We start from the raw sequence: 9,146 nt of genomic DNA on the forward strand, positions 1-9,146 counted from the left end.
AATCTGGAAGAGTCTAGAGAACCAGTAGAAGAATTAAGAGGGACGCTGGGCCATAGACCATCAAAGCTAAGGGTTATCTGCTTATTGTCCTCTCTGCCCAGAGCAGGAATGGTGAACACTGGCTGGAGTTCCCGGCATTGACTCTGCTAAAGAAGATATCCCTTTGCAGACACACCAACCAGGTGGTAAATTATGAGTCATGGGGAGAAGAAAGAGGTGCATCCTTTGCAAATGTGATAGGTTTGTTCCTGAGGCTGTTCAGGCTGCTTTAACAAATACCATAGACTGGGTAGCTTATAAACAACAGAAATTTATTTCTATCAGTTCTGAAGGCTGGGAAGTCCAAGATCAAGGTGATGGTAGATTCAGTATCTGGCGAGGACCTGATTCCTGGTTCACTGATGGCCCTCTTCTCTCTGCGTCCTCAAATGACAGAAGGAGGTGAGGGATCTCTGTGGAGTCTCTTCTTATAAGGGTAGTAATCCCATTCATGAGGGTGGAGCCCTCATGATCAATTCACCTCCCAAGGGCCCCACCTCCAAATACCATAATATTATGGGTTAGGTTTCAACGTCTAAATTGTGGGAGACATAAACATTTAGTCTATAGCAGTTTGCTAAGAGTCCTGCTAAAGAGAGAGGCAAGTCATCTTTGTGATTTGGGATGGTTAGAAGTCTAACCTTTGCAATTTATTAATCCCAACAAATAAAGGCATGGAGTGGAGGACAGAGAGGCTACATTTAAGAATGTCGATAATCTGGTCACTCCCCACCTTTCAAACTTCCAGTCAAATGCTTCCCCCATGGTTTCCTGATATGCTGTGTTTATGTGAACTGATCCAGCATCTTCAAGAGTTCCATCTCATGAGTAGGGGGGACCAAGACATCTAGTAAAATCTTTGCCTCTCCACTCTAGTGTTCTATAAGGTTTTTCCATGTTCCAATACCTGAGCCTCTAACTTTATCTCGCTGCTTCCCAAGCTTCTCTGGTTGTCTGTGTTTGTTTCCATGTTTGTGCTTGTGTTCTCCCTTAGCTTAGATCCACTGTGTGCACAGCATTTGGCTTTGCCACAGTCACCAGATGGCTCCATACTCTGCAGTCCCTGGGGATGTCCTCCTCCTCTGTGTGTCCAGCCCCAGATCCTGGGGTGCTTAATTTCCCCCCTTATCCAGGAAAAGAATTCAAATACTATTCAATCCCCCACCTCCAGTCAACACCTTTACTTCCTCTCCCTCCTCTGCCTGAACCACTCCACTGAGGGAGATACCCAATTATACAGTTACCCCATTTTCTGACAGCATCAAATCTCATCTTTGGATTCTGCCCCCCCAAAATCAACAAAGCCCAAATCCTGTTATAGGTTCCTTCAAACACCCTCTTACTTGGACAGTCCATGGTCTCCCGGGTCTATGCTCTCCCTGGCTACAAGGGGCCATAAACACAACTTTCACCACTGTAGGTTGTTCCCAGTGGCCTTCATCTAAACCAACACTAACATGAAATGGCCCCTCCTGTGTGCCAGGCCCTGTATTAGGGACAAACACAACCTAACTTTTTAAAACCTTAATTGCAACTCTGTGAGATAGGTTTTATCATCTTCACAATACAGAGGAGAAAACGGACACTCTAGGTCATGCAACTGCGAAGTAGTAGGGTCAGAGTTAACTTACCAATCTGTGGGACTCCAAAGCTGCCATGTTTCCCTTAATTTGGAGCAGAGTCCTTTCCATGTTTTTCATCGCTTGGAAGAGGTGCCATCAGAGGAGCGGACCTCACCCACCACCTCCGGGATCAGCAAAAAGGCAAATCAAACACGGTTGGCCAGTTCAACAAAAAAAGACAAGAACAGACCGGGGGTATATAGTATGTTGGCAAAACTAGGTAAACTCGTTAGAGGCCAAGAGACACAGCTCCTGAGCCAAATGGCCTGAAAGGCAATATGGATGCGAGAATGAAACAGAGCTTGACTATTTTCTGGCAATTTGCAATATCTCAGTTAATAAAAAGAGAAAACAAAGGGAGTGAATGGATTGGCTCACGATGAGCTAATCCGAAGGAACAAAGATGCAACCACTGTTGCAAATGTTTTGGTCAGCAAAGCAGGGGAATCAATGCTCCTAGGGTAATGAGAGCAAATGAAAGGCTGAGAAACAGAGGAAATAAAAAGAGCAAAGAAAAAAGCCATCATTATCATTGGGTTATTAGGCCAGCGCTCCTTGGGGAAGGCAGAAGCCAGTCTCGGGCACAGTTGTGGCCTAATGGTATATTGGTGGGAGTCACCTTACCCTAGCAGGGGACCATCTGTGTGAACCTTGCTGGCGTTCCTGCCTCTGGGGTCGAACATCCTGTGGTCTGAATTTGTTTTCTCTCGGCAAAATGGATCTGTCCACTCCTCTGAGCAGAGACAGAGCAGGAGAGAAGGCCTAGAAAGCTTATTGCATGTCACGTCGCTCTTGAAAATCACATTTTTATGAGTGTAAATGAATCAGAAACATATGGATGAAATTTCCTGGCTTGATGTGAACAGCCTCATACCCCAAGCAGTGCCCTCGGAGAGGATGCTTGGAATGTCAGTATTTGTGCCAGAACCCCGGGTGGAAAGGTCAGGGGAGGCACCCTCCCCCATGCTCGTACCCCATCCCTTTAGCATGGCCCCCATGTGGACCTCCCCAGACCCAGAGAAACTTGCCTTTGCCAGACTACTTCCCACTCCCTAACGTGCTCGTTCTATGCCAATAATGAAGGTTGAGTATGTGCGCACACACAAGTGCATAGACGAGCACGTGTGCAAACACGTTTTTACTCCCCCAATAAATATCGTGAACGAAGGGGCTAGGGTGTGAAAAAAGCTGTAAAATGACAATGTCTATTTCTGTTTAAATGAAATCCTTCTACCAAAAAAAGTAACTTCTTGAATGTAATGATACTAGCACTAGAGAGCTGGGCCATTGCAGGAAATTCCAGCCACAGGGCTATGGCATAAAATTCACAGGTATGAAGAAAGAGCATTTATTGAACTACTATATAAAGTAGAAGAGACACCGATGTCCCACATTTTTGAATCTGGCTTTGTGTTCAGCACCTACATTTTCAACCAGAGCAAGGAAACAGAACCAGGGCTGTATTTCATTCCTCACATATGGATTAAGAAGTCAGAAATCAAGATGACTGGGATGAAAATACACACAGATGCCTCTCTGTCAACACAATGTCTGAAGAGCTGTATGGATATAACATGGGTGAGTAAGCAAGCATGGGCTTTGATGTTAGCTGCAGGAGGAGAGAGCCCTGGCCTTGCCGCTTGTTAGCTGTTTGACATTGGGCAAGTCACTCAACCTCTCTGAGTGGTTTCCCTGCTATAGAGCATGCCCCGAAGATAAGAGTCCAGTAAGAGATAGCTATCATCAGAATGAAAAACTTTGCATTTACATTTTCAAATTGGACCTTCAGACTCACAGAGATTTTGAGATGAATTATGGACGTGTTTCTTAGGTTTCGGTGTAGGCACAATCCGTCCCAGATGATAGCTCAATTTTTCATTCCCTGTGCCTGTGCCCACAGCCTTAACTTGGCCACCAGATTGGCCAGTTCAGAGTAGCGAGTAGAAGGTTCACTCTGGGTTCCCTGAGGGCCTCTGCCCACAGGAGGGCGATTCCTCAGCCCTTTGCTTGTTATCTGCAGTTTGCTCTCACAGCCTCTGGCTGCCTGTAACCGCACCACCCTCAGCGTTCCCTCCGGCTTGTCTGAGCCCCACATCTCTACCAATGCTTCTCAAGAGGCAATAAAGTCGGAAAACGCTCCCCTAGTGATGCAACACTCCCTGTGAGACCAGCAGACTAACAGCATGCTCCGGCGGACCCTGCCTCGGCTTCCCTGCCCCACCTTTGTCTGCTTACCAGATGAACTCCAAAGGCTTTGTCCTGCCACAGTCTCATCCCAGCCTCCCTCACCCGCCCCTCCTAAGAGCCTTTCAACTCCAGCCAGACAGGTTCGGTCATCTTTCTCCAACCACACCCAGCTCATACGCAGCCCTGTGCCTCTCCTTGCACTGCCTTCTCCAGCTCTAGCCTCTTTGGGATGTTTGACAAAATTCCAACACTCCTTGAAGACTTTACACCCCTCCTCAACCTCAGCCCCACTTCTTCCCCCGCTCTGACAGCCGCTCCCGCCCTCACGGTCATCCACTTTCAATGCCAGCGTGGGGGGCCAGCATGCTATGGCCGCCGACGTCTGTGCACGGTCTCTCTCCCCGCTGAGTGCGAGCCCCGTGAAAGCAGGACGACTCGGCTCTTGGAATCTTAGAATTCCTATCATGGAAGAAAAACCTGCAAGTCCCCCAGCTCTAACTGAGGCAGACACCATGATGGATGCACTGCGCCCACTGAGAGGCATCATCAAAAGCCTCCTCATGAATGTGCTTCTTCTCTTTATCCACCTTCCCCACCAGACCGTGGTTTTGGGTTGTGCTGCATAACTGCAGAGGCCGAGGAGGCCGCTGGAGGGCTCAAGGCCTAAGGGTGTGTCAGGGACACCTCCTGAATCCTCATAAAGAGCCTGGGGCGGGTGGGGGGGGGGTAGGCGCATCCTGTGTGGAACTCTCACGTAACATGCCAGAAACTCTTGCATAACATGCGAGAAACTCGCGCAACATGCCAGAAACTCTTGCATAACATGCGAGAAACTCTCACGTAACATGCCAGACACTCTCGTGTAACATGCCAGAAACTCTTGTGTAACATGCGGGAAACATCCTGCAACATCCTATAACCGTGTTACGTGTTACGTCATGGTTGTAAATCTGGTCCATCATCTGCTTGGGGTGGACAATGAACAATTTAAACTGAAAATACAAGGGTGAAATTATTGCATTTTGCAGACCATTCCTAGAATAGGACCTACCTAATGCAAGTCATTTAATCTCTATGGCTCAGTTTTCCTATGGAGGTGATAATTACACTTACCCCATAGGGTAGTTGTGAAGGCTGTCTTTAAGAAATGTAATGCACCCAAACAACGGAATATTACTCAGCCATAAAAAGGAAGTATTGAAACAGGCTACAAGGCGGATGAACTTGAAAACATCAGGCTGAGTGAAAGAAGCCAGAGGCCACATAGTGTGTGATTCCTTTCATATGAAAGGAATGTTCAAAATGAGCAACCCCATAGAGACAAAAAACAGATTAGCGGTTGTCAGAGTCTAGGGAGAGGGAGGGGTGGGGAGTGCCTCCTCATGGGCACGGGGTTCCTTTTTTGTGGTGATGTGAAATTGTGGAATTTGAGAGAGAGTGATGGTTACACAATCTTGTAAATATACTAAAACCACTGAATTATACACTTTTAAAGGTTGAATTTTGTGATATGTGAATTATATCTCAGTGTTTTCATAGTATAAAAAAATAATGTGCGCAATCAGCTGGGGACAGAGCCTGGCAGGCACGAACACTGTTGTGATTAGGGTAGGCATTATAGGAAAGAGTAAGATAACAGAAAAACAATTAGATGTGGGATTAAACCCTGGTTCTTCCACTCACTAGCTGTGCTGAGTGACCTTGGGCAAGTTACTCTAACTGTCTTAGATTCAGCTTTTGCAAAGGTTAGTTGGGAGTCCTAACACGGACCCTGTTGTATCAGGTAACATACATAAAGCTCTTCTGCACAGCGCTTGGCAGGCTATAGATGCTCAATAAACCACAGACCTCTCTCTCTTTATTTTCATTCAATCTCCTTCCTGAAATAATTCTCAGAACACAGCTGCAGCTGGCCAAAAGCTGGGGTTCCATCCCCAGAACTAACGAGAACCCAGCAGCGACGCCGGGTGGGATCATGCAAAGTGCTTCTGCAGGGAGCCTGGAAACAGAGTAAGCAGAAAGGCAAATGAGAACTGAATGAGGAATGGAAGGCTGAGGTCAGCACTGGGGATGCAAGTCTAAGAACTGAGTCTAGCGGAGTCTGAGCCTCTGGGTCTGGCTGCAGAGTAAGTCAAGGGGTCAGGGACCAAGCAAACAAGATCTGGGAGCCGAGACAAAGTGTTCAGGATAAAGGCCATGAAAAAGGCAATGGCATTAGGGCCCAAGGCCAGGCTAGGTCTGTTTATTTAAAAGACACTCAACTAGATTGGATGATATCTGTTATCCGCAACTAGTCAGTAAATCATTCTCCCTGTCATAGCAGTCTATGGAAAGGGGAAGGAATGAAAAGGAGAGGGGGAAGGGGAGAATGGGTTCTAGGGAACTGGACGTGATTAATCATCACCACCTTTCCCTGGACAATGCTGTTCAGTGTGTAGCAGTTGGGGGTGGGAAATCCTTTCTTGAAAATTCTTCGTTTCCTTATCCCACAGTCCAATAACCCTGCCAAAATATCACCACAGGATACATTTAAGGACAAAATGCTGTGATTTGTTAGATGCAAAATTTCTGAGATGGGAGGCTTTTTGCTCAAGAGTTGAAATTGTTGCATTGACAAATGTTGGTGTCTACTGCTGTTGGCTGGCTCGGGGGCTGGGGGCCGGGGGAAGAGGGAGAATTTGATCCTATGAAGAAATTCCTCCTAGCTGTCTCTTAATCTATTCTGTGATCAATACTAACATTGTCATAATACTTAAACTCTTCTTCCTTGTTGTTACCCACCTATGTATGAATTCATTACAAAAGCCAGATGCGGGACAATAAAGGGTCTATGAAATAAAACGAGGGCAGATTATTTTATTATAATCCATATGAGAAGGTACCTGGTCAGCATAATAAATGACACCAGGCACCTTCACTGTAAACAGTGGGGCCGGACAGTTTTTCACAGCTCACTCTTACACGGAGATGGATCCCTTTCCTTAAAGGCCATTGGATTCCCAGGCAGAGGTGCGCACATATGTTTTTGCTTAGGCCCTGCATCTTCGGTGATGTCCAGGCTGCTTCTTGGGGACCTGGCCAACACAACTTAGGAGAGTTTGAGGTCGCAACAGCAGACATTCTGTACTGCAAGAATTTCTCCTTTCAGGAGAGCATACCGTACCTCGAGGCAGAGGCTGAGGTCTGGGGCCCACTGGGAATATGACTATAAGAGTCTTGAAAGCCTTTGGCAGCTATGATTCTTATTGGATGGGCTCCACATCCCAACTTGCACACCACTCACCCCCACACACGTGCCCTGACACACATGCCCAATTATACACATTTACGTGCACACACACGTGTCCATCCATGTGCCTACCCCATGTGCATATGCATCTTACACACTCACACATCCATACACAAGTATCGTTGTGCACACGTAGTCGAAAATATACCACATACACATGCATATATTGCTCATATGTGTGAACACACTCAAAAAACCCCACAGAGGTACATACGCACATGTACACACACACACCCTTCATGCACATGGACAAGGGCAGGTCCTCATAACCACGACAAGGATTCTGGGACAATCCTGTGGTGTCTTCCAGACAACCGCACCCACTATAGAAGTGACATTTTTTAGGAGACATAATGAAAACAATTACGGCATTTGTTGCACCCACAAGAAGTCTATAATTCACTGTGCTTGTTCCCCAGCAAAAGGAAGAAGCAAAGCATTGTTCAGACCATAACCAAAATGTGACCAGGTATTAACGCCAGAAGGACCTTCCAGTGGAAACATCAAGGCTCCGATATTAACACATGCCAGTAAATAAATAAGGGCTGATTTGGCCACCAGCAACTTCTGAAGCCTTTCTGATTTGACATGGATGGAGACCTGAGGCTGATGTTCCCATCTGTCAAACGATACACATTTCTGTGGCTTTCAAATATAGACAGGCTTCCAGGGTTCCTTCCAGCTTGGAGATACTATTTTTGCTAATGGCATTTTTAAAGGTCCAGACAGACCATTTGCTTACACCAGAAACGCAGTGGAAAGGAGCAACATCTTTTTTGTTGTCGTTTTCGAGTTTGGCAAAACCTCATCTTGGGAAGTAGAAATTTTGGAGGCAGTTTGCCTAAAACCCAAAGCAGATTTACAGACAAGTGGATAAATTCTTTAATGGGGCTCTATTTGTCCCTAAATAGTTGGCAGTGGGAATTAGGATTTTCATAGTCAGCCCTAGCAAACATCCACACGTCCCTCCCTCACCGTCCAGCACGGCACCTCCCGCCTCCCTGACGCCCATCTCAAACCCTAGTAAACAAATCCCTCTCTTACATCATGTGCCTCAGAGAAACAGGAAGCAAGCTGTTCTTGAGTTGGGTTCACAGACACTCTCCCAGGGCCACAGTGGTGTGCTGAAAGAAATGGAAATCTGGTGGCCCAAGAAACAGGAGTGGGAGGAGATTAGAGGTGGGTTGAAACGTGGGGGTGGGGAAAAGTTGGGTAAAAACTTTGAGTCTGAGAAGTCAGAGCCCAGGGTGCTGCCTGGAATTCCAAAATAGGGAAAGAGATCTCGGCTGCTTTCATATGGAAATTGGTCTGGAAGCGGACTTTGTCTCTGGGTGGAACTGAAGCCAAGACCAAGTTCAGTGAACCTAACACACTGTTCAATCAACCATTGAAACCCAGGAGAAGAGAAGGCAGGAAAGGGAGGGCAGAGGGTCAAAGAGGCTCGCCTTTCATTTGGACTTGGTTATGGAGGTGGCAGTAAGGAGGAATTAAACACTGGAAAGAACTGGAAGGGAAAAATCCCATCTATTTGGAGAATGCGATCGGCCTGGTTTTAAGTGAAAGAAGAAGAGCGAAGGAAACAGAGGGAAGCAAGCAAGCAAGGAGAGAGAAGGAGGGAAGGAAGGAAGGAAGGAAGGAAGGAAGGAAGGAAGGAAGGAAGGAAGGAAGGAAGGAAGGAAGGAAGGAGAAAGATAAACAATGATAATCACTCAAAGCAAATTCTGAAATTGCAACTGCATCTGATGGGAGTAACAGAAAAAAGGAAGGAACTTGAACTTGCCTATACTCTGCCAAGATTCCCTCCACCTTCCACCTTAGGTAAAGGCTTTCAGAGATGTGAAGATTCTTAAAGCAGATAGGAAGTGGACTTCTGAAGGTTGACTTTTGGACTTGTTTTTAGTTTGTTTTGTTTTTATTTGCATCTTCAAAGGGAAGTTGAAGAAGCATCTAATCTACTCTTTGCAAAAATAAGCTAATGTAGTTTCTTCCTAGATACTTTTTTGGGGACT

At 46.3% G+C, this 9,146-nt stretch overlaps 1 long non-coding RNA gene across 1 annotated transcript; it reads right to left on the reverse strand.

Moving 5' to 3' along the window:
• Positions 1-290: 290 nt before the first annotated feature.
• Positions 291-8,281, reverse strand: LOC113919260. Its single transcript, XR_003518917.1, has 3 exons — positions 8,182-8,281; positions 1,671-1,783; positions 291-423 (listed from the first exon to the last, which is right to left on the reverse strand). It is a non-coding gene; the product is annotated as an uncharacterized LOC113919260 (long non-coding RNA).
• Positions 8,282-9,146: the final 865 nt, after the last annotated feature.

Source organism: Zalophus californianus, chromosome 3, assembly GCF_009762305.2.
Source record: "Zalophus californianus isolate mZalCal1 chromosome 3, mZalCal1.pri.v2, whole genome shotgun sequence".
Classification (NCBI taxonomy): Eukaryota; Metazoa; Chordata; class Mammalia; order Carnivora; family Otariidae; genus Zalophus; species Zalophus californianus.